This window comes from Balaenoptera physalus (genome assembly GCF_965194825.1).
Source record: "Balaenoptera physalus genome assembly, chromosome: 7".
In the NCBI taxonomy this organism is placed as follows: Eukaryota; Metazoa; Chordata; class Mammalia; order Artiodactyla; family Balaenopteridae; genus Balaenoptera; species Balaenoptera physalus.
This window is the reverse complement of record NC_138886.1, coordinates 63,015,388-63,040,604: the sequence shown is the minus strand read 5'-3', so window position 1 is coordinate 63,040,604 and position 25,217 is coordinate 63,015,388. Positions and strand designations below refer to the sequence as shown.

Below are 25,217 nucleotides of genomic sequence, written 5' to 3'. Positions count from 1 at the left end.
CTTTTATTCCTTTGTTTTGCCTAATTACTCTGGCTAGGACTTCTAATACTGTGTTTAAAAGAGTGGTGAGAGTGGGCACCCTTGTCTTGTTCCTAATCTTAGAGGAAAGCCTTTCAGTTTTTCACTAATTTGTTACCTGTGACATTGTCATATATGGCCTTTATTACATTGAGGTACATTCTCTCTACACCCACTTGTTGAAAGGTTTTTTTCATAAATGTTGAATTTTGTCAAATGCTTTTTCTGCATTTATTGAGATGATCATATCATTTTTATCCTTCATTTTGTTAATGTGATGTATCACATTGATTAATTTGCAGATGTAGAACCATCCTTGCATCCCTAGAATAAATCCCACTTGATCAAGGTGTGTGATCCTTTTAACGTATTATTAGATCCGGTTTGCTAATATTTTGTTGGGACTTTTTGCATCTATGTCCATCAGGAATATTAGCCTGTAATTTTCTTTTCTTGTTGAGTCATTGTCTGGTTTTGGTAGCAGGGAATTGCTGGCCTTGTTTGGAAGTGTTCCCTCCTCTTCTATTCTTCGGAAGAATTTGAGAAGGATTGTTATTAATTCTTCTTTAGATGTTTGATAGAATTCGCCAGTGAAGCCATCTGTTCCTGGGCTTTTGATTTAATTCCTCATTTAATCTCCTCACTAGTAATAGGGCTGTTCAGTTCTTGGTCCATTTCTCTTGAAATAAACACAAAAATTAAAATGCCTCCTTTCTGTGTCTTTTTAAAGTCATGCTGACAACTCCATTTCACCACATATTCAGGACTAACTGACCAACAAAAGCAAACTGTGGTCACTGGGTGCTGTTTGTAGCAACTGCTTTGTTTCTGATCTATTCTTGCTCTGCTCCCATTTCTGCCCTGCTCCGGTTTCTGTCCTGTTCCTGATACCCAACTATGTTTCCTGTTTGTCAACCCTGATTCTGCCCCTAGATTTCACCTTTATACTTACTTTCCCAGGCTTGAGTCGGTCATGTCTTTGTCTCCTTCCACTTGAGAATACTTTGATGAGCTGGCTGTACTCTAATTTTGCTGGACTCAGCATTGCATTTTTTACCCTGCACTCCTTGCGTATGGAGAGAAGGGCAATTGGGCAAAACCCAGTAAGCATAATTAGATTTTATTTGGAAGACAGCTACAGAATTAGGAAAATGTTTGGAAAAGCAAATTAATAAACAAAAGCAAAGTCCACAAAGATATAAGCAAGGATGATGATGTTGAGACAATCTTTGGGAATACTGTCAATAAGTTAGGCAATTTCCATAGACCTATAAAAGATCAGACCCATTTTTTCAAGGTGTGACAACTCTAAAGGGCCATTTTAGTTAAACAGTAGCCTATGGAATCTACTGAGGGCTTTGTTTCAATACTATAAGATTCAACACTTCCCTTTGCCCAGTTCTACTTCTGTCACAATCCCCTCACCCAGGTGTTGGTCCCAAGGGCGTTCTCCAATATAATGTATGCTTTCTAGGGAATCTGAAGGATGGCAAAATGTACAAATTTACATTTTACTTTGGTTGTTGGGCTGGTGTTGGTGTTGATTACAGTGGTGCATGTAGTGGAGGTGATTGTGGAAATGGTAGTAGTTGTGGTGTTGGAAGCAGCAGAAGTGGTAATAGGAAAGTGTTGACGGTACAGTCCTTGCTGTAAGTAGTATGTGTAGGTATTGGAAGATCGTCAGTGGGGACCCTGAGAAGTCTGGAAATCAGAGATAACAGAGAACTGGTTGTAGAGATGGCTTTCAGTTAGGAACTAGGCCAGTTTTATAGGCAACAGATAGATTCTGTGCACATGATTAAAGGAAGCCAGATTTTTGGTGAAAACTGTTATGAACATGGCCATAGAGAGGTACTAATACTCCTGAACTTTTTGTATGTACATATCACCCCCATGTTTGTAGTCATCTCTCTGCGGTAGGCTCACTCTTTGCCTCAGAACCCTAAGTTTGGACCTGGCTAAAGGCTTCAAGCTCATTGCACCTGACCTCAAAAAGAAAGGAGAAAGAAGGGCTGGTCCTGAAAAGATAATTTCCCTCTGCTCTTTTGGTCTTTGAGGTTTATAAAATTGATGATGTTCTCCTCCATCTTAAAGCCCTTCAACAGCCCTCTTATGATCCTAGAGAAATGCTAATGAGGACCTCCCCGTATGGACACTATAGCTACATTGCTCTCATCCATTCCCACCTGCCTTCCCCTTTGGAATATGAGTGTCTTAGGAGTAGGACCTACGTAGTCTGTTTCTGTGAGTATCTCAGTGCCTGGCTCTTACCAGGTACTCAATTATCATTTACTAAAGAATGAGTGGCAGCTATCCCCTTATCACCCAATCCCTACTGTGTTCAAGGATATTCGTTACTTAATGAAAGTGAAACAACAGAGCAGAGGGTATAAATCTGCCTTAAATGAAATGAGGCATAAGACCCTCTTTTCTGCTCTTGTTTGGAGAGCTAGTACCAGATTTCTCTGAGCTCTAAATCCTACTGGTCTTTAGAGTGAACACAGAATAGTTCTTACTCAATCTAGTTCTTCTTTCTCCTGTCTCAAGTTTACCCGATATATCTAAGCAGAAAACCCTTAATAATGATTCAGTGAACCTGCCTGCTACACATACATAATTATCATATAATACATATTTCCACCTATATGCCAATTAATCTTTAAAAATTTTCTTATTCTAGAAATACTAAATAGTATACTAAATGTACTGAATATTATTCATGTAAGCTCTGTCTTCCATGTTGTCATTCATGTTATACGTAATCTAATTGCAACATAAGATAAGAGAAAAACCTCAAAATTTAATTGATGTCAAATATAAGCAAACCCATACTTGTTGAGTAAACTAGAACAAGTTTTTTTCAATCATTAAACTGTTTCATAGAGACCATGGCATGCATCACAGAGATAAAGAGCCAAAATTCAGAAAATATTATGAAGAAGCAAAACCCTGTAAAGTTGAAATATCGCAAATATTCCCTTGAGATAATGTTACTGATGGGTTAGTTTGCTCTTGTCAAATTTTTCACCTTGCCCTTTTCAATTTTGCAGTCTCATTACTGAACTAAGATTACTAGGAATGTTCCATGTTCATTCATATTATAAATTTTTTTAGAAAGTATAATCTCTATGTTCATTAAATACATCATCCTCTGGAAACAAAAATAAGACCTTTCAGAGGTGAATTATTTAGTCTACAGATAATTTAAATCCTTCACTTTATCCACAGATAAATATTTTTTAAATTTCAGTTATCATTACCACGCTGAGAAGATTAAGAACTAATAGTGAGAAGGCAAAGGCTTTAAAACGTATGGATGATAATAGATAATATAGATGCAGCATAAAGGTTTTTTTTTTAACATCTTTATTGGAGTATAATTACTTTACAATGGTGTGTTAGTTTCTGCTCTATAACAAAGTGAATCAGCTATACATATACATATATCCCCATATCTCTTCCCTCTTGCGTCTCCCTCCCTCCCACCCTCCCTATCCCACCCAGCATATAGTTTAAAAGTGTTTCACTTTTTTATTCTCCTCTTTATTACTGTTTTTCAGCCAGTTTCCAACTTCTTCTAAGTAAGCAGTATTTTTAAGCAATAAATGACAAAGCAGATCTTATAACTCACTTAATATCTTATTATGAATTAACTTGATAAGTGGCCTCTGGCTGACATTGCATTTTTAAAGGGAAATTGGGGAGGAGAAATATATCTCAAAGCCACTACTGCTACTGCTTTTATGTATTTTCCTCTAAAATATAGATTCTATAAAATCTGCCTATGTTGCTACTCGTAAAAAAGATGCAAATAACTTCAGATTCTATTAAAAGAAAAAATATACTACAAATTTCATTTGGATTATCTTTTGGATTATCTAATATTCTTGATTTCCATAAGTTAAAGTATATAATTTAAAAATTCCTCTATCAGGTGAGAAAAGTCATGAGAATTTTGAGAAAAAAATAGTAGTGAGATGGTGCCAGTTATTAAAACATATTATAAATCTATTACAATTAGAGCAATTGATATTGATATTGATGCAAGAAATGAGACAAATTGGACATGATTCAGCAACAGATACTGTAAGATGTGACTCTAATATGGGATAACAGAATCAGTACTGATGTCAACTAGGACATTTCTGTTGTTTTGGAACTTTGATGAAGTCCCAATCTCAGGACCCAAGAGATATCTGATCTACATATTCTAAACAAAAGAACTAGACACATTCCCCATGGCACTTACTAAGAACGGCAGCGCAAATCCTGACACGTTTCACCTATCATCCACTTTCAGGCCATGAGGTAGGAATTCAAAGGAGGGTTTTTCAGAGTGAGGTTTTCTTTGGAAAAAATCATACACTTGGTAGAAAATGCTACACATTTCTCTTCCATTGCTCATACTGGGCAAAGTCTTGCTTCTTCAACATCTCCCCAGATAAGTGAGGGGAACTTCAAGAGAATTACTCACCAAGTCTGATTTGTTTGATAGAGGGGAGGTATTTCCTCACACAGGCTGGATGCTGCTGAGCTGTGAAAACTGAGGTCTTGCCTGGTGCAGCTGTTAAAACAGAGCGTGATGAGAAAATATTTAGAGGAAATTGATCGGGTCCTCTGTAGTATGGGGAGCACACAGGTGACAGTCTGATTCTCCCCTAGAAAAATTTGAATGTAACAGGCTGTCTTGAATTGCTTGAGATGGCAGGTCCAAGACCAATTTACAGATTTGGATGGACTGGGTTTTTCTGTGATGCCATAAAGACACCTTGGAAGGTAGTGGTTCTAGACTAGCGCCATTTTGAAAGACATTCTCCAAAGAACTTCCTGCCTGGATGAATGGACCCTAGGAGGAGGAGGCTGGGTGGGGTGTACCAGGAAAGCAGGAGTTGAAGGGGAGCCTTAGGAGGTCAGCAGGAGTGTACATCATCTCTAAAATGGGCAGAGGTCCAGGGAGCCAGAGTGGAGAAGGTCTTCAAATAACTCACTAAATCACCCCTTAAGAGATGGAGTTGGCCTTTGGCTAACTGCCACAGAGAGAGTTTTCAACATCTAGCCAAGTAAAAAGATACTTTTCCTCCTTTTCGTCTGATTCCCAGCTTCTTATCCTTAACTTGGAAGAGCCAGAAACCAGCAGCAAGTGAATGGAGAGGAAGTAGTGAATAAAACCAAAACCATCCAACTAAACCTTGGAGCAAAGAGGAGATACTTTAAATTGAATGTAAGGTGAATTTTTAAAACATTCATTTGGTTGGGAATTTTTAGTAGTCAAAAATAAGGGCTATTCACTAATACCCAAAATTTGCTGTAAAAGCAACTGGTTGCACGGGGGTTTTAAAATACATCTGCAAATGCTTTGACACTCTTCCCATCGAGAGATAGAGTCTCTGTCCCCTCTCCTTGTACCTGGTGAGCCTTTGTGACTGTCGTGATGAATGAAACATGGCAGAAGCTGCACTGAGTGACTTCTGAGGCTAAATCAGATAGGGAATGCAGCTGGCCTGTGGCTTCTCTTGGGCACTTACTCTGGGAGCCTTCAGCTACCATGGAAGAAGTTTGGCCATTCTGAGGCCATCATGTGGAGAGGCTACATGCAGAGATCATACTGAGAGAGACAGCGAGGCAGAGAGAGAGGCTCGTTGACCACAGGGCTGCAACAGGAGAGGTGAGTGAAGTGAATGTGGTATTCCCCTTAGCACAAAATTTAAGGGGGAGGGGTACCCCAAAAACCTAATAATCAAGGTAAATCAGATTTTAATGCAATATTAAAAAAAATAGAAGTCAAGGTAAATGATGAATAAAACATCAACATTTTAAATAAAGACAGGATCAGTATTCCTGATTGTTCCTTTTGCCTTCAACTTCAATATGGCTCAGCAAGGCACCGTTACTCATCTGATTAACTAGAAAGGACCCAAGGCAACTTTCTGGAAATATCTGACATCTTGGTTCTCTGGTGTCTATATAATTGCCAAAATAGATTGAAATGCACACTTGAGATCTGTACATTTTATTGTTTGTAATTATACCACTCTCTATATGTGTATAAGTATTTTGAATTGTGAATAGTCATGTGATCTAATTCAATCTAAGGAGTGTTGAAGACATGCTGCGGAGGTTTGGGGGACAGAAGTTGACTTAGTTTTTAAAAGCGAACAAGTGCATTGGATGGCCTGTTTACAGCATTCTGTATGGATGTGACAGCTGGGACTGCCGTGGCTACCTAGATGCCAGCCTGAATATGAAGCTGACACATGGAGATGGGTGGAGCTGAATCAGAGAGAAATAGGCTCAGAGCCCTAACTGAACTACGCCTGATCACTGGGTTTCCTCTGGACTTTTCTATTACATAAACCAGCATCCATTTTATTTAAAAGCCAGTTTGTGTTGAGTTTTCTATCACAAATTCAGAGAGACAAGGAGAGAAAGCAATAAAGAGAAGAGGGAGGCAGGAAGAGCTAGGGGTGAGCAGAAGTCATGAGTCAGCAGAAGTAACGTACATAGCCTTATAGACAGGGCTTACCACCTCCCAGGCACTGTACTATCACGGCGTGAAAGACAGAAAATGAGGCAGACAATATCTCTGCTCTTGTGGAACTTACATTCTAGCTGGGAATGGGAGACAGGAAGGGGGACAGCAACCGTTTTGGATAGTGATAAACACTTTAAAGAAAATAATACAGGGTAATGTGGAATGGAAGAGGCTACTGCTTTTGTTGGAGCACCTGGAGAAGCCTTCTCCACAGAGGTGACATTTGACCTGTGATCTGAACGAGGAGGAGACGCGAGCTGTCTGAAGCTCTGAAGAAAAATCTTTCCAGGTAAAGCTATAGCAGCACATTCCTGGACGACAAGAAACAGATGAAAGAGTAGAAACTCCCTAAGAACTTTAATGTGCATATAAATCACCTGGAGATCTGATTAAACTGAAGATTCAGATTCAGTATTCTGGGGTGATGACTGAGATTCTGCATTTCTAACAAGCTCCCAAGCAATGCACATGTTTCTGGTTGCTGGACCATACTGGGAGTAACAAGGCCCTGCAGAATTGCTCCCCAAAGTGTGGTCTATAGCCTGGTTCACAAAGACTTTTAAAGTTCCTTTTAATATCTTTATAGCAATTTAACATTGATACAACATCCACGCATGTAATCACTTTTCTAGTAATCCATTTTAAGTGCATTGGTCACTGATAGACTGGAAGTTTAAAACACAAAATTTGACCCTGCACAGATAGTTTGAAAAGCACTGCCCTAGAGCCTAGAGTGTTACAGCTGGAGGGAACTGAACGAACTACTAAAACTACAAAGAAGCAGGAAACAATGAAATGTACAGCGTATGATAGAGAATAGAAATAAATGTCATGTGGAAAACATGGGGATTAATACAGTCAACATTACCATCACTGCCACTACCGCCATTTGTGCATAAACACAGATAGACAGACAGACACACACACACACACACACAGATACAAAACACGGCTTCCATACAGAACTCCTGGCAGCCAGGCGTCTATCATCTATTTCTCAGATAAACACCCAGAAATGTCCTCTCTAAACGTATCAATGTCTATGAGCCAAGATTTCCTCCTTCTGGAATTTAGGGTCTCCTAAGTGTTGTTCCCTCAGAAGTGAAGCGCACGGGTCAACAATGTTTCCAGTGTGTGCAGAGCCTAGAACTGTTCATTGCCTCTTTATTAAATAGGTAGAACATTAAGGATCACCAGACTTTCAAGGAACCAATTTAAACAAATATTCTTAGAAGAAGATGGAAAGCAAGATTAATAGGGACAGGGCTACACGGAATCATAATTATGGTAAACTTAAAGAGACTCAGTGAAAACCTACCTGGTCCCTAGAGCTACATCCTCTGAAACGAGCTTACATTTTCTCTGCGTGTCTGTGGTATAACCAGAAAGATGTCACATTTCTCAGTGAGTTTCACCTATGGAATATTCTCATCTTCCTTATATTCCTAACCATTCTTGAAAAACTCTCACTAACTGAGGTAATCTCATTGTGTTCCTAGAAAGTTAAAAGTACCTGTCTAAAACACTGTGAACGGCTTAATATGTATATTTCATCAGTTTGAATGCTTTTAGTTGTAAATAACAGAAGACGCAATTCACACTAGTTTAAGAACTAAAGGAGACTTATTGGCTCATATAAATGGAAGTACAAGAGAGGGTGTGGGCTTCAGGTAATGTGTGATCCAATGACCCAGTGGCAGTCTCGAAAACTCAATTTTTTTTTCTCTGTTCTTTTTGCCATCACAAAGGAGGGGTGTTCCCTAAAAATTACTATGTGACTTGAACAAGTTCTTCTCATTATCATTATTGCTTATTTTTCTTGACTTTTGCTTGGGCAATGGACTTATACCCTCATATTATGCATGATGCAGAAGAAATATTTTTCAGGAGAGAGATTCCAAAATGTTATTCTAGCTTGTATAAACTTGGAGATTATTTGGATGTGTTCCACCCAAAAAATAACTACGTCCTATTGCTTTCTCCTAAGATTTCCTCACTGCATCAGAATTCTGTGGGTACATAAGTAAATGAAGTCAAGGTCAGATGGTCATGACCTCCCAGTGCCCTTTCTTTCTTCCTCAGAGAGATGAGACCCAGTCAGACACACTGTATGTTTCAGTGCCTCTATTCTATAAACAGTTTGTTATATGAAGAGAGACAGATTACTCTACATGTTTTCAAAAGAGATATAATTTTTACATTTTTCACATGCCTGGCATTCTCTCTCAGTCATTCCTTCCTCCTAATGGATTTCTTGTAGACACAAATATATTTATTATCTTAACATTCTTTTCTTTCTTCTTCATCTCTTTTCAATCTTGTCTGTTTTCAACGGAGAAAAAAGTTAAAGATTGTTTAAAATGGTCTATTTTTTTTCTAACATTGAAGAAACTGAAAAAAAAGTATCCAAACTCCTTTCTTTTATTTGAGAAACTAGAGGCCGATTGAAACCGTAAAGTCAGTCAGCCAACACTGATAGAATATAAAAACCTTTCTGCAAACTATAATAAATAAAAATGCATATTTGTTATACATTAGTTAACCCTTAGGCAGGAGGAGATGTAGACACATCAAGTAGTTGGCATTTAAATGAAGCATTATTAATAAGAGTCACAGCTGGTTAAAGGTCTGGAAATAATGCATTGTCCCACAGTTAGAATTCCTCCAAAGTCATTTAGTCCTGGGGAAAGAATCTGGTTCATACACAGTGCTGACCTGTGAGCCCTGTAGTGACACCTACCAAGTGACGGAGGGACTGGCCCACTGTTAGGAGAGCAGAGCAAAGACTGTGTTGCCTGGGAGGCAACTTTGTAACTTGATGGATCAAACCTGGAATTTCTAGGATCTGTCTTTAATAGCAGACATTAAAGGTTTTGAGTAGACAAGTGGAGTCTTTCAACCAGTATTAGAGTTTTATGTACTCAGTTGATATTTGTACTTGTTAAATTATAATAAAAAATAATTCTAGCCAATCCTGGAAGTCCTCAAAACTTTTCCCTTACAAAAATGGTCTGAACATGACTCAGATTTGAGAAAAACAAATTGCTGTGCAGAATGCCTCCCTGGGAATACAGCTGGGATGCAGACAACGTTCCTAATTCCTTCATCTTCAGATCCGGGAGCCTGTGCTCGGCAGGACATAGAAAGAATTATTAACCTGTACCCATGGAGTGAGTTTCAACCCACCCCATAGACAAGAGCAACTCTACTTTATCCTCTATATACTTGGGCTTTCTCTGTAAGATTTTATTTTAATTAAAAAACATTTTTTTAAACCAGTGCAATATACCACGCTGCCTTGTCACTCTAGAAAGTCTCGGGTCCTCTGGGTGAGAGCAAGCAGAAGAGAATGGAGCAGTAATGATACAGGTTTACTTCAAAAGGAGGTGCTCCTGAGTGGAATCATCCCAGTTCTGGATAATTTTATGGAAGAAGTAACGGAGGCAAAATGCCTTTTTGACTTCTGATGTATTACCATTTAAGATGGGCATGTACAATTTGCTTTGCTAAATGAGACCAGAACAGTAGTATCTTTTTAACCAATCCTTTGTTTTAATCTCATTTATAGACTTGCAACAAACCAAGGTATTAAATCCTTTAAGCTGGGCTCTTTTCCTATGGTTCAATAGAATAAATGCCATTTTACCTTTCAACACCCTTAGAATACTTTCAGTAACTAGTTATGGAATCGTTCTCCTATTCTTCTTCTACCAGCTAGCATTTCATGCACTTACTTCCTTTGCATCTGAGAATGACCAGATTTGGAAACGGACAAATGGAAGAGCTTTGCTATTCAAAGAGGAGGAATCCTCTGGAATTTCTAAGCAATAAGAGAATACTCTCCAAATGGGACGCCTGGAGATGACTCTATGGCAAGAACAAAAATGTTATATAGACAAATCATTCATTCTTGCCTTCATGTATTTGTCCCATGTCAACTGAACACTGATTAGGTATGAAACATTTTGCTAGGCTCTGAGGATGATATGGTGAAGTGGGCCCTGCTCTTGAGTAGTTTATGGCCTAATTGGGAAGAGAAACATTGCATATATAACTAAATATATAAACTAAATGTATAATTTCAAAGTAGGACGAATACCATGGAGCAAAAGTACAGATGAGAATGTATCTCAGTGGGTTTATCCTAATTTGTGGGAATCATGGAGTACTGTCCATGGCTGTGCCATTCACTGAAACACTGAACTGTGAAAGATGGCCAGGCCTGAGCAAATATCATGGTTCCATTCTGGGTAATCTGGGTTTGAGACAGGCATATGGGGAAGTCAAATAAACACTCAGATAGATGGAGAAGTCTGCATTGAAGATAACAGCTTAGGAATCCTTAACCAATAAATGATAAGCTAGAGGTGAGAATGAACTGACTTAGGGATAGAGTTGAAAAGAGGGCCTATCACTGAGTCTTGAGGAATTCCATTTAAAGATTAGGGAGAGATTAGTTGGCAAAGAATATCAAAGAGTGGTCTGACGACAGAGGCAGAGCAACTTTGCAGCTAATAAAGGTGAAGATTCTGGGTCCTTCTCTTGCTTGGGAGGAGCCCTAGCAACGGGTTTACATGGTCATATATTTTTGTAAAATTTTCACAAGAAAGATATCTTTGTTTTTCTTTTCTAAAAGCAGAGCCCCAAATTGTATGAGCTTCAGGTCTCACACTTCTGCCCTTAACTAAGAGGAAGGAGCAAAACCAAGAGAGAGTGATTGCCTGGAATTACAAGGGGAGGGGAACAGTTCAGGAAGAGAGAGTGCGACAGATACGAACGCATCTGAAGAGACAGGAATATGAGGAGAGAAACACATCCACTGGATTTAGGTAGTGGGAGGTCACTGGTGTCCCTAGCAAGGGCCCGTTCTGTACTATGAAGGGGCAGGAAGCCAGATGCAGTTGGTTGGTTTCAACAAACTTAACTAAGAAGGAGAGGGGAAAAGTGTGGTAGCTGGGGAGAGGCAGGTTTGGGAAGTAGCTTATTTGTTTCCTCTCTCTCTCTCTCCCCCCTCCCTCCCCGCTTCCCTCCCTCCCTCCCCTTCTTCTCTCCTTCTATTTCTCTTTTCTCCTTTTTTCTCTCTTTTTCAGAATGGAGAGACCTGAGAGTGCTGATTGAAAGGTTATGCAACATAGAGATGTGTTGAAGAGACAATGGAAAAGATAAGGTAAATGAGTTTTCCCTTTATCCTATCTTAACTTTCATTTTCAAAAGACCCAGAGGAAATGAATATCCATAGACTATGAAGAAAGCTACTCCATGTTTTTGTTTCCCCGTGGGAAAATCTACACCAATTCATATGTTTATAAAAGAGCAAGCGGCCTTGGGCTGAAGACACTCTCTTCAGCCCAGGGCACTGAGCTGACTTTACTCAACTCGTAGTCATTTACAGGCAAATGTTCTATTTTGCAGCTTTCTGAAAATATCCATTTAAAAACTTAAACCAGTTTCCCTCTGAAGTCTTGTATATTTTATAAACTGTGTTGCCCCTTAAATAGTTGGTGAATATTGTAGAAATACAAATCGGTTTTTTAAGACAAACCAAATTTACAAGTCTGCTAAAGAAAAACAGACCTTTAATTCAGGATATTAAAATAAATTCTTTAAATATTTTTAATTGGGCTTCTGAGTATCCTTTGATGTATACTTTAATATTAGACTTATGTATTGAAAAAGGGAGCAATTTTCCTCCCCAGAGAACATTCCTGGGACTCAGGGAATTGAGACTATCAGAAAGACAATCTTAAATGGCACAAAATGGAAATGAATATGTTTTTCCTGGCACCGTGTAATTCTGAACCCTTCCTCCACTTTTTGTTTGTTTGTTTTTTAGTTGGATCATCGGTCTAAGAATGGACATTGATGCGCTAAAAGTTACTTTTTAGAAAGTTAGATTAGCCCCGCCCCCAAGCATCCTCATTAAAGTGCTTCTCATCACTTTAATGAGCTACCAGAGAGCAATCCGCATTAAAAAAAAAAAAAAAAAAAGTCCTCAAAACTAGAAATAGAGGCTACCGGTTCCCGCAGGTTACCAGATTCAGCAAATAAAAATACAGGTTGCCCAGGTAAATCCGAATTTCAGATAAACAAAGAATTTTTTAGTGTATATCCTAAACATTGCATGGGACAGACTTGTCCAAATTAATGCTTCTTTTTTATTTGACATTGACATTTAAGGGGGCTTTTCTCCAGCAACCGCGCGGACCCCACTCTCCACATCCCACGCCGAGCGCCCGCGGAGCTAGTTTAAACCCCGGGGCCTGCCGGCTGGGCCGCGCCCCCTGATTGGCCGAGGCGCGCCAGCCGCCCCGCCGGCCGAAGGCGTCACGCAGCCCTGGCAGCCCGGGCCCCGCCGCCGCAGCCGCCGCCGCGGCAGCCCCGGTCGGCGCAAGTGCGGCGCGCGCAGGGGGAGGCGGCGCGGCGGAGCGCGAGGCTGGCGTCGGGCCGCCGGCGGCCGGGCAGGATTAAGTTTCTCGGTCGAGCGGGAGCGTCAGTGCGCGTTCCTCCCGAAGCTCCTCGCCGGGACGTTACTTCAGGACAGAAGAAAGCGAGCGTGGGCGAGGCGAGGCGAGGCTCCCAGTGTCCCCGGCGACCCCCGCTCCCCAGCCCTCCGTTCCTTTCGCGTTCCCGCCGTGGGCGGCCGTCGCGAGCAGGGTAAGCGGCGCCGGGGCCCGGGCCAGGAGGCCGGAGCGCGCCCCCGTGCCCTGCGCGCGCACCGGCCGGGAAGGTGCGCGGCCGCCCGGGGCTCGGCTCGCGGGGCGGGCGGGCGGGCGGTGGCGGACGGGGTGCGCTCGCCCCACCCCGCGCGGCCCGGCGCTACCGGGAAGCAGCTGCTCCTCTGGATGTTGAAAACGATGGGGTCTGGAAGTTTCCTTTGCGACTCGCCGGGTCCCCAAGCGGTCGTTTCGGTTCTTTCAGCCACTTCCCCCCTCCTTTTGCTCTTGTTGATTCTAAGAGGTTGAAAAGTTTCGTCTTTTTGTTCGCCAGGAGGGGCATAGTAAGGGTGCTGAGGAGGCGGACCCCGGGCCTGGCACGCGGGCCGGGCGCAGCGGGGCGCGGGCGCCTGTTGCTGTCTGCTGCGGTGGCCGCGCCCCGGGTCGGACGCCCACTCTATCGTTACGCGGGGGTGGGGAGACGCGCCCCCAGACTGGCGTCTCTCGCCTCGGCTGCGGGACACCCAGAGCGCGCGGCTCACTGGTATCCGCCCCCACTTTTCACCCCTCTCCCTGGCGCCAGTGCCCTTTCGTCAGCTGTCCGCGTTGGTGGGAGTGTTTTGCTCCCGCCTCCCCCTTTATCCCCCCACCCCGCGCCGATGGGGCGCCTTTGTCTGCAGTTTCGCAGCCCCGGGATGCCGGATGTTTGTAGGGAAGCGCTGTTCCCAAGTGTGTGTGTGTGTGTGTGTGTGTTTCAGCGGTGGTGACGGTGTAAATTCTTGCTGCGTTCTTTTGCAGAGGCACAAAGGCTGGGCTATTCTTTCCTGCCGATCGCGTGGAAATTCATGCTGGGACTGCGGAGAGGGGGAGGGGCCGGGAGAGGGCGGGAGGTGCCGCTGCTGCTCTGTGTCCGGGAGCGAGTAGGGGGCGGTGGGAAGTCTCCGTCCATCTCAGCGCCTGGGGCTGCCGAGGTTGCTCTGCTGGGGCGGAATCCGGGTTTGGACACTGCGGGTCTTGGGCGGAGTGGGTGCGGGTGGCGGCTAGTGTTTCAGAGGTGTCATCAGATAAGAGGACCTTGACTTCACCAGCCTAGAAGGAAGACTCTACAAGTTCTTTTGGTGTCGAGAGGGGAATAATCTGAAAAGTGGCCAGACTCTGTCATCCAGCCTTGTTGGACAGCTGTGGCGTAAACATCCCGTTTGTGTTTCCGTAGGCATTCCTCATTTAGGTTGCCTTTTACAGAATAAGTAACACCTAATCTGAAACATTTATGAAGTGATGGAGTGGGTTTCAGGATTACGTGTTGCATTTGGGTATAGGGAACTACAATGAACTTTTTGTAGGAGTCGCATCATCTAAATTTGTAAAATATATGCTTTAGCCCCGGTAGAATTTAGGTAAATGACTGCATTTAAAACCCAGCAAAACTTGAAGTTTCTTGGCTTGAATTCTAATGCAGTGCACCTGTGCCTTTGCCTGAGGCAGGAGCTGAGAGGGTTTAGAGGGTGGTGGGAATAATCTTGTCTGGGATGCCCAGATTTCCTGCTTGCTGATGGGCTAGTTTACAAATGGGCCAGGTTTATCTAGACTGGGCTCTGTCCCCCACTGACCCCTCACTCACCCCTCCCATCTCAGAGTTCACATTAGGGTCCTTAAAAGCAGAGGTCTGTAAACTTAAGGGCCAACGGCCAAATCTGTCTGCTGCAGCCTGTTTTTTTCTCTACGGTTTAAGAGCTAGGGATGGTTTGTACATTTTTTAATGGTTGAAAAACAAAATCAAAAGAATAATATTTCATGACATGTGAAAAATATTTGAAGATCAAATGTCAGTGCACATAAAGTTTTATTGGTGCACAGCCACTCTCATTCTTATTGTCTGTGATTCTTGCTGTTTGTGGCTGCTTTCACAGCAGCAGTGGCAGATTTGAGTAGTTGCATAGTTGAGACAGAGATGGAGAGCCTTCAAAGTCTGAAAAATTTACTATCTTACTCTACAGAAATAGTTGCCAATCAAGACTAGGCTTCAAAAGTATTGCTTACATATTCCCTCTTGTAATGAGTGTATTGTTTAATTTCATTGCCTTTTAGGCCCTGTTTCTGGTGTTCTATGAATTGGCAGACTGTTCCCCAGTAGGCAGACAAATTAAATTAATGTGTTGGATTTTCTCATTTCCATGTTTCACTCTCAAAGTTTTCTTAACCTTTTGGTATCTTTTTTTTTAAGAATCTAGGCTGAAGTGGGGTTTGTGATTAGCAGAAATTATGTATTTAGCTATTTTAAGTTCAGTATATATAGCTGTATCTCAGGGTGCTCTGCAGTGAGTTCTGGTGACATCTAGCTGCTCTGTTACCTGAGCAGCTTTGAGAATTATAGTTCTGTTTATTTAGGTAGAGAGAGGCAGGGGTTAGGGGTTTTCATAAGTTCCTTTCCACAGGCAAGTTGTCACTTAGGCAGAGCTAGTTTGGGGAGCCCCTTGACTCTTCACCACTCATCTTGCCTACGTCATTTGCAAAAACAAACAAAAAAATTGATGAAGTTTGTCTCAACATATTACTACTAGATTGCTCAGATGCGTACCATAACTCTCACATGCGTTCCCTCCCTTTCCTTCGCTCCTTTCAGTATTTCTTTTCCCCTCTTTTCTTTCTGGTTTCTTTTCTCCGTTTAACACAATCCTTCATTTCATCGCGTGAGCCCCCTGACTGTTGTTGCTAGGGAGTGGAGAGATGCATGTCAGTTTTTATTGTACTCCAAATTCCTATCATATATACAATGCCCTGTTTGGCGGCTGAAGTCCTATTTGCATCTCAGATACTTTTTTTTGGTATATCTTTATTGGAGTATAATTGCTTTACAATGTTGTGTTAGTTTCTGCTGTACAACAAAGTGAATCAGCTATATGTACACATATATCCCCATATCCCCTCTTGAGCCTCCCTCCCGCTCTCCCTATCCCACCCCTCTCGTTCATCACAAAGCATCGAGCGGATCTCCCTGTGCTTTGCAGCTGCTTCCCACTAGCCATCCATTTTATTTTTGGTAGTGTATGTATGTCAGTGCTACTCTCTCAGTTCATCCCAGCTTCCCCTTCCCCCGCTGTGTCCTCAAGTCCTTTCTTTACGTCTGCCTCTTTATTGCTGCCTTGCCACAAAAAAAGATTCCATATATGTGCGTTAGCATACGGTATTTGTTTTTCTCTTTCTGACTTGCTTCACTCTGTATGACAGACTCTGGGTCCATCCACCTAATCACAAATAACTCAATTTCATTCCTTTTTATGGCTGAGTAACATTCCATTGTATATCTGTGCCACATCTTTATCCATTCATCTGTCGATTGACATTTAGGTTGCTTTTATGTCCTGGCTATTGTAAATAGTGTTTCAGTGAACACTGCGGTATGTGTATCTTTTTGAATTATGGTTTTCTCTGGGTATATGCCCAGTAGTGGGATTGCTGGGTTGTATGGTAGTTCTATTTTTAGTTTTTTAAGGAACCTCCATGCTGTTCTCCATAGTGGCTGTATCAGTTTACATTCCCACCAGCGGTGCAAGACGGTTCCCTTTTCTCCACACCCTCTCCAGCATTTATTGTTTGTAGATTTTTTGATGATGGCCATTCTGACTGGTGTGAGGTGATACCTCATTGTAGTTTTGATTTGCATTTCTCTTATGATTAGTGATGTTGAGCATCCTTTCATGTGTTTGTTGGAAATCTGTATATCCTCTTTGGAGAAATCTCTATTTAGGTCTTCTGCCCATTTTTGGATTGGGTTGTTTGTTTTTTTGATACTGAGCTTCATGAGCTGCTTGTATATTATGAGGATTAATCCTTTGTCAGTTGCTTCGTTTGCAAATATTTTCTCGCATTCTGAGGGTTGTCTTTTCGTCTTGTTTATGGTTTCCTTTGCTGTGCAAAAGCTTTTAAGTTTCATTAGGTCCCATTTGTTTCTTTTTGTTTTTATTTCCATTTCTCTAGGAGGTGGGTCAAAAAGGATCTTGCTGTGATTGATGTCATAGAGTGTTCTGCCTATGTTTTCCTCTAAGAGTTTTATATTGTCTGGCCTTACATTTAGGTCTTTAATCCATTTTGAGTTTATTTTTGCGTATGGTGTTAGGGAGTGGTCTAATTTCATTCTTTTACATGTAGCTGTCCAGTTTTCCCAGCAGCACTTATTGAAGAGGTTGTCTTTTCTCCATTGTGTATTCTTGCCTCTTTTGTCAAAGATATGGTGACCATATGTGTGTAGGTTTATCTCTGGCCTTTCTGTCCCATTCCATTGATCTATATTTCTGTTTTTGTGCCAGTACCGTACTGTTTTGATTACGGTAGCTTTGTAGTATAGTCTGAAGTCAGGGAGCCTGATTCCTTCAGCTCTGTTTTTCTTTCTCAAGATTGCTTTGGCTATCAGGGTCTTTTCTGTTTCCATACAAATTGTAAAATTTTTTGTTCTAATTCTGTGAAAAATGCCATTGGTAATTTGATAGGGATTGCACTGAATCTGTAGATTGCTTTGGGTAATATAGTCATTTTCACAATGTTGATTCTTCCAATCCAAGAACATGGTATATCTTTCCATCTGTTTGTATTGTCTTTGATTTCTTTCATCAGTGTCTGACAGTTCTCTGCATATAGGTCTTTTGCCTCCTTAGGTACGTTTATTCCTAGGTATTTTATTCTTTTTGTTGCAATGGTAAATGGGAGTGTTTCCTTAATTCCTCTTTCAGATTTTTCATCATTAGTGTATAGGAGTGCAAGAGATTTCTGTGCATTAATTTTGTATCCTGTTACTTTACCAAATTCATTGATTAGCTGTAGTAGTTTTCTGGTGGCATCTTTAGGATTTTCTATGTGTAGTTCAGATATCTTTTAAATGCACATATATGGTGAGGGAGTAGAGGCTCTCCCCAGAGTTTACTATATCTGTGCAAGGCGTGGTGCTTGGAGACATTCATGGAAATCCTTGAAATGTAATTTTGCATTGATCAGGCCTTTAGCCTTTAGCTGATGTGGTGGAGAGGCTCTGCTTTACAAACAAAGAAATGGACCCATTGTCTAGGGTTCAGATTAAGGGATTTAGAAGCTGGGGAGTAACAGTTGCCTGGAAGATACTGTCCTCAGTTAAGAGCAGATTATTTTCTCCAGATTACATCTCAAGTCTGACATAATAGATTTGATTCAGGTTGAGTTGCAGGTTGGCTCCCTTTTGTATATTTATAATATGCAAAAAGTACTCTGTGCTTTTCACAAAATATCTTCGGGCAGAGTTGACATATTGGGTGGGAAATGTCCCTGTATATGCTAGAGCAAACTACACATCTACCAACAAAAGCCTTTATGATTCAGAGTAAAGAAGCAAACAACTTCCTGTAGAATTCAGGACTGCTTGATGGTGCATGTGAATGATGATCTGTCACCAGTTGTATTTCCCAGACAGTTATATGTGTTCTTAAAACACGTTTGGCCTAAAGTAGGAATTCATTTGATATTGTTACATTGTTACATACATTATCAACCCCATATTTATAACAAGAAAGGTATTATTTTTTCTTCTAAATTAGTTTCCTGTTTAAAAGAGCATCACTATAAATACAATTGGGAAATGATGTTTAGTATGGTAAAGTTAATGTACTATAATTAAATAATTATAGTGGGGTTCCACATGGGTGAATAAGAATAAGGAGATGAACTATTTCTAGATAGAGAAAACTGATATCATTGCCTTCCTGTGAATCACTTCCCAAGAAGATCTGAGGTAGTTATTCATTGAGTAGATGGTAATAGATGGATTAGGAGGTATGTTGAATTGGGTTAGGCACTAGGGAGAACACAAAATAAATACTGTTGGAAGCTTACTGTCTTAGTTGGAAAAATAGACACACAGAGGAAAGAATAAAAAGGTTTTACATGTAGTAAAAGTTACAGTGATTAAAGAAGTTAGACATCAACATTGGGTTGCTTGCTGGCAACTTGTAGTTGGCTGTCTTCTTGTGTCTTCATATGGTCTTCCCTCTGTGTAAGTCTGTATCCTAGAGGACACCAGTCAGGTTGGATTAGGGCCCACCCCAGTGACCTCATTTAACCTTAATTACCTCTTTAAAGACCCTCTCTCCAAATATAGTCATATTCTGAGGTACTGGGGGTTAGGACTTCAACATATGACTTTGGGGAGGAAACAATTCATAAATTCTTACAGAGACTGTAAGGCTCTCACAGACTGTAGGTTGTAAACTGGTGAGACCTTGAAGAATTGGACTGGCTCAGGGTAAAGGAGGGAGGTCCGGTAGGAGGCTATTGTGGTGGTATAACTAAGCTGTATTGTGGTAATTTGATGTTTGGAAAGGAAGGGAAACTACTATGTGAGGAAAAAGGTATTTTATCTTTGGCCTGAGGCCACTTGTTTTCTTTCTTCTGGTGTTCACTGGAAAATTGCCCCTTCCTTTTTGTAGACAGAGCATTAGTTTTCTTTTCAAGCGTTTCATAAAAGCATCAATTGTCTTAAAATATTTCTTCTATCTCTCACAAAATGAGTAAAACATTAAATTTGCAAAGATGAAATGTTAGCGTTGTAAACATCTCACGATGGTTTTGGAGTGTGATTAAAACAGTAAAATTTATAATTCATATTGACCTAAAAACTGTGTGTATATCCTACGCATGTTTTATGGGCAGATATTTGGCATAGTCTTTTTTCCCCAGAAATATCTTCCCCTTTTTGGAAAAGTATAATTTAAAAAGTAATTTATATCCTATATCATAAAATAACAAAAAACTTCTTGAAGCGGTGAAATTATATTTGTTAGAGAAGTGCAATTCTTCCAAATTTGGACAGCTGAGTTTAAAAAAAAAAAAAAGGTAAAACAAGGCTTAAATTCTTGCTTTTTTTCTTCTTGCCTGTGGTGGTTAAATTTGTTTGGTCGAGGGAATTCTTGTCTTTATCCTCCTGTTAGTTTTATTTAGATCTGCAAAATCAACATTCATTGTTATTTTCTTGTAAACCACTCTACCTCCAGATCTAGGGTGCCATAACTAAATGCAGGAGGGGAAAGTGAAAAAGAAAACACTTGTAAGAAAGGAAAAAACAGAAACATCAGCTACTAGACAACAAAAAACCAAAATGAAAACTCAAGGAAAAACCTATTTAGTTTGTGTTGATCATTTAATATTGATAGTATGAATGCCTTTTGGGATACTTTTCATTTACTCTATTGCTTATTGCTTAGTTTTAAAACTATAGTTATAGTAAAATACATAAGGTAGTTCTTTTAGTAACTTTTTTTGATGATAAAAAAGCACGTTTAAAATATATGGACAACATAAACAAGTTCAAAGAAGCAGAAAAACTTAGCTGCAATCCTGTCACCTAGGTACTATCCCTCTGCAAAGAAAACACGTATTTTGTGAAACGAGAATGCTTAACTTATTTTGGTATACAAATGAACAAGTACAGCCATTGGTCAGTAGTTTTCACTAATTGCCCTTTCTCTCGGTGAGGATAATATGATTTGAGATTATTAAACATCCATACGTTTGAATTGACATTAATTGCACCTGTTTGAACCAATGTCTCTTGACTCTTTGAGGAGGTATAATATCCCTAACTACCATATGGCACACAGGACACCAGTGGAGAATGCATTTGTAATTCTTGATCTGGGCTTAAAATTAAATGTTCCATAGACCTATAGTTAGTTTTGCAGTAACTTTACATTATGTATTGATAATTAGGTGGTCCCTAGCATGCCTTGCTTCAGGGAACGTGCTGAAGAAAATGGTCATGGGGGTCTGTTATCCTGTGCTTACAAGACATCACTACACTAACAAAACTGTGATGACAGAACCATAAATATTAAAGATTATTTTACAATTTAAAAGATCTTCTCTGATCTATACAAGGTATGCCCAGCTTCTCATATTTTGCTAGGCACCCCTCCCAAACAGGTCCTGTTTGTCTGAGGCATTACTGGATAAAGTTAAAGAAGGTTTAGACCAGATGTTCCCATTTTCTTCCCCCAGTCTTTCAAGGGTATTTCATTTTAATAAGTCAGGCATGAAGTCTGCCTCTGGGCAACATTTATTTCCTGCTGTAGCGCTGGAGGGGCCTCAACTATAGGATTCAGCGGAGTTTTGCCTGGCACCCTCTCCCTCCTTTCTGCCACATTCACGGTTTTCCCGGGAGTAGTGAATGTAGTCATCCTGTTCCCTTTGAGAAAAGTACAGCACTGGAATGCCTCTTTATACTATAAACTTTGCAGAGCGTACATATATACATATATCTATCTATATAAACAGCCCCTGGGCCTGGATTATTGCCCCCTAGGCAGTGCTATTATGTTCAGTGAACATCTGTTGGGTGCTAAACTCAGGACGTTTAGGCTTCCCCCTTCTCTCAAGGAGGGGAGAGGGCTTGTTTAAGTATTTTACTGAGGTATAATTTATAGTTCACATATGATAAACTGCACATATTGAAAGTGTACAGTTTGTTGAATTTGGACCCTTGTGAAACCAGCCTCGCAATCAAGACAGTGAACATATCCATCCCCCGCAGATTTTCCTCATGCCCCTTTGTAATCCTTTCTTGCCTCTCCTACTTCCCTATCTCCAAGTAACCACTGATCTGCTTTTTGTCACTATAGATTAGTTTGCATTCTCTAGAGCTTTAAATAAATGGAATCATACAGTGTGTTCTTTTTGTCTGACTGCTTCACCGTGTATTTTAGGATTCATCTTTGTTGCCTGTACTCGTGGTTTATTACTGTTTATTGCTGAGAACTAGTTCATTTTATGGATATACCATTCAGAGTTTCTAAAATAGTTTTAGAATTCTCCTATACTTCATCCATTGTCTTGTAGTGTATTTGTTCTTGGTTTCAACTATGTTATATCAGACTTTTGTATTTGACAGTTTTATTCAGTCTTCTTAAATTCATGCCCCTTTTGGATCAACATAAAATTTAAGTACCCTTATTTAATGTTACATGAAGTTCAATATGTAAATCATATTTTATAAAAAAAAAACCCTGGTAATAGTAAAATAGGGAGATTTAAATTTTTCAAATTTTTGAAAATATCAGGTGATTAATTTTTTTAAAAAGTCAGGTGAGTGTTGGGGTTTTCCACAAGCTTTTGTATACTACGTTGTGAAGTCAGTTTCAATATTGAGCCCAAAACTTTATTTCCAGATTGCTTGCCTAATTCTCCTGACCCACGTGCATATTTTTGGTAGTTCTTATAATTTCTGGTAGATTTATTGGTCACTTCTTGTGACAACTGTATGTGACAATCCTATAGTGATTTGGATAACAGAGGAGTAATTTGGCACCTGAATTATACAAATAATTGCCATTCATTATATGTTACACCTAACATCATCAGACATACCAAGAAATGGAGAAAGGATGGTCATTATATTAGGAAAACATGTTATTCTTACTGGGGTCATTCAGGTTTTTCAGGGCATTTTTAACATTTATGTGTTTGTCTCTACTTTCTGATCACTCGATTGAAATTAAGTGGCTAAACAAGAACAAAACACAAACCCCAAAGCAACAACACCATTTAAAGCAGATGTGCTGTCTAGATTATTACAAAAGTAAAGGTTGGTTTATAATCTTAATTTTAACAGTCCTTTGAGTGCCATAGTAAAATACAGTTAATGGATGTAGTTAAATAGTAGATGTGTTAATTAAGAAGCAAATAGTCATGTTTATTGAAAGAGAATGAGACCTTTTAAATTGTTTTCAGAGAGGAAATACCAAGTGGTCAAGATGGCCTTAGTGAGTCCTATAGACTTACATAGGGCGACTAAATAGTGTAGCCTATTACAGTTATCTCTGAATTAGTAATTAGGGGATTGAATTGGTCCATGCTTATTTATCTTATATGGGTAAGGTTTGTGTTTGGGTAGATTCATATTAATTCAGACTTCTTTAAATAATTTTCCCTTCTCTGAACAACTTGGAATCTTGCCAGCACGATATAAGTTGTCATGTCTTTGGCTGACTTACTCAGTGTATCCTCAGGACTGTACACTACCACTGCCTGATGAGCTTATCATCTGATTTAGACAGTGACACCTCTTTGCTTTCAGAGGGATACAGAGTTCTCTGTAGTGAGTCTTTAGTGCAGATTATGAAAAACACTACTTTTATTATTGTGGAGAAATTTTAATTTCTTCTTGAATGTTTGCATATTCAGTTAATGGAAGATCCAGAGGTGAATTTGTTTTGGTTTAGTGTGGAGGTAAATAAGAGAGCATCATGGCTGATTTATATTTTTTAGATGTATTCTCCTCCGTGTATGTAGATATTATTTCATCGTGGAGCTTGCTGGAGTATTTTTGATTCCACTAGAATTAAAATTTTTTTTTATATGGCTCTTTAAGTTTTAAAGTAATATTTTTCTACAGTGTCATTTTATTATTTTATTATCCTATTATAAGAGTAGTCAACTTTTTTCTTTCTTTTTTAAAATATCTTTATTGGAGTATAATTGCTTTACAATGTTGTGTTAGTTTCTGCTATATAACAAAGTGAATCAGCTATACATATACATATATTCCCATATCCCCTCCCTCTTGCATCTCCTTCCCAACCTCCCTATCTGACCCCTCTAGGTGGTCACAAAGCACGGAGCTGATCTCCCTGTGCTATGCGGCTGCTTCCCACTAGCTAGCTATTTTACATTTGGTAGTGTATATATATAGATAGATAGATAGATAGATAGATAGATAGATACACACACACACACACACACACACACACACACACACATGTATATACCAGTGCCACTCTCTCACTTTGTCCCAGCTTACCCTTCACCCTCCCCGTGTCCTCAGGGCCATTCTCTACATCTGTGTCTTTATTCCTGTCCTGTCCCTAGGTTCTTCAGAACCTTTTTTTTTTTTTTTAGATTCCGTATATATTTGTTAGCATACGGTATTTGTTTTTCTCTTTCTGACTTACTTCACTCTGTATGACAGACTCTAGGTCTATCCACCTCACGACAGATAACTCAGTTTCGTTTCTTTTTAAGGCTGAGTCGTATTCCATTGTACATGTGTGCCACAGCTTTATCCATTCATCTATCGATGGACGTTTAGGTTGCATCTATGTCCTGGCTATTGTAAATAGTGCTGCAGTGAACATTGTGGTTCATGACTCTTTTTGAATTATGGTTTTCTCTGGGTATATGCCCAGTAGTGGGATTGCTGGGTCATATGGTAGTTCTATTTTTAGTTTTTTAAGGAACCTCCATACTGTTCTCCATAGTGGCTGTATCAATTTACATTCCCACCAACAGTGCAAGAGGGTTCCCTTTTCTCCACACCCTCTCCAGCATTTATTGTTTGTAGATTTTTTGATGATGGCTATCCTGACTGGTGTGAGGTGATACCTCATTGTAGTCTTGATTTGCATTTCTCTCATGATTAGTGATGTTGAGCATCCTTTCATGTGTTTGTTGGAAATCTGTATATCTTCTTTGGACAAATGTCTATTTACGTCTTCTGCCCATTTTTGGATTGGGTTGTTTGTTTTTTTGATACTGAGCTGCATGAGCTGCTTGTATATTTTGGGGATTAATCCTTTATCGGTTGCTTCGTTTGCAAATATTTTCTCGCATTCTGAGGGTTGTCTTTTTGTCTTGTTTATGGTTTCCTTTGCTGTGCAAAAGCTTTTAAGTTTCATTAGGTCCCAATTGTTTATTTTTGTTTTTATTTCTATTTCTCTAGGAGGTGGGTCAAAAAGGGTCTTGCTGTGATTTATGTCATGGAGTGTTCTGCCTATGTTTTCCTCTAAGAGTTTTATATTGTCTGGCCTTACATTTAGGTCTTTAATCCATTTTGAGTTTATTTTTGTGTATGGTGTTGGGGAGTGTTCTAATTTCATTCTATTACATGTAGCTGCCCAGTTTTCCCAGCAGCACTTATTGAAGAGGCTGTCTTTTCTCCATTGTATATTCTTGCCTCCTTTATCAAAGATAAGGTGACCATATGTGCGTGTGTTGATCTCTAG

The 25,217-nt window shown here is 40.0% G+C and overlaps 1 protein-coding gene across 19 annotated transcripts in view; it reads left to right on the top strand.

Moving 5' to 3' along the window:
* Positions 1-25,217, top strand: part of MPDZ (multiple PDZ domain crumbs cell polarity complex component) — a 355,494-nt gene that overhangs the window by 172,908 nt on the left and 157,369 nt on the right. For 4 of the 19 annotated variants that reach the window (XM_082470786.1, XM_082470775.1, XM_082470791.1 and 1 more), the window contains exon 1: positions 12,564-13,204. The gene's annotated coding sequence lies outside the window, so the exon portion shown is untranslated. Of the gene's footprint in view, positions 1-5,117; positions 5,240-11,640; positions 11,718-12,561; positions 13,205-25,217 lie in introns of those variants that run through there. The other 15 variants (XM_082470790.1, XM_082470787.1, XM_082470779.1 and 12 more) reach the window with 9 other exon arrangements.